This window comes from Juglans microcarpa x Juglans regia, chromosome 7D (assembly GCF_004785595.1).
Source record: "Juglans microcarpa x Juglans regia isolate MS1-56 chromosome 7D, Jm3101_v1.0, whole genome shotgun sequence".
NCBI classification, from domain to species: Eukaryota; Viridiplantae; Streptophyta; class Magnoliopsida; order Fagales; family Juglandaceae; genus Juglans; species Juglans microcarpa x Juglans regia.
The window spans coordinates 15,839,677-15,840,913 of NC_054606.1; positions in this window are offsets into that span (position 1 = coordinate 15,839,677).

Below are 1,237 nucleotides of genomic sequence, written 5' to 3' on the forward strand. Positions count from 1 at the left end.
AGTTTCGGGGACATAACAAAATCTCTATCAACGAAATCTCCATCAACGTAATCTCCATCAATGTAATCTCCATCAACAAAATCTCCATTACCAAAATATTCATCGATTGTTTACCTCCCCGTGGGATACCAAAGGGACGAGTAACACTAGAGGCAACTCTATCCCTCCCACAGAGGAGTGCGGGTCAGTCCTCAGCTATCAGAAGGGAAAGACGTACTTTCCTTTTAAGCGTCAATAGGCAGAAGCAGGTCCAGTAGCAAATTGTCTGAACAACCTACCTCCCCACGGACCAAGGAGACGAGTCGAGCCAGAGGCCGCCTTGTCTCCCAGCGGCAGAGAGCGAGCCTAGCCCCACGGCTACCCGAATAACTTACCTCGACCTCCACTACGATGAAGTGTGGGATCACCGCTAGACTGACCCAAACTTACCCTATCCTACGGTGTCAACGGGCGGAAACGAGTCCAATAGCAGACTACCAGAACAACCTACCTCCCGGGGGAACAAAGGGATGAGTTGAGCCAAAGGCCGCCTTGTCCCTCCCGCAAAGGAGAGCATGTTCAACCCCGAGGCTACCCGAATAATTACCCCAACCCCCATCATGGTGAAGGAGCGAACCAGCCACATCGTTGTCCAAATTACCTCCTCGGGGAGCAGAGGGGCTGTTTGACTTGAAGCATTCCTCGTAAGCATTAACAGAGGAGCGGGTCTAGATACAGACTACCCGAACAACCTACCTCCCCTAAAACCAAGGAGACGAGATGATCCAAAGGCCGCCTTATCTCCTAGCTGCGGAGAGCGAGACTAGCCCCATGGCTACCTGAATAACTTACCCTGACCTCCGCTATGACGAAGTGTAAGATAAGCGCTAGCTTGACCCAAATTTACCCTTTCTTGCAGTGTTAATGGGCTGGAGCGGGTCCAGTAGCTGACTGCCTGAATAACCTACCTCCCGCAGGGAACCAAGGGAAGAGATGAACCAAATGTCGTCTTATCCCTCTCGCGAAGGAAAGCGGGTCCAGCGTTAAGGCTGCCCGAATACTTACCCTGACCCCCATCACGGCAAAAGAGTGGACCAGCCACAATACTGTCTGAATTACCTCCTCGGGGCACAAAAGGGCGGTTTGGCATGAGGCATTCGAACACCTCGCCGAAGGAGTGCGGGCCAAGTCTATCGACCGCTCGAATATTGCACCAAAAAACACGGACATCAACAACATGGTAAAAAGCGGCAAGCAC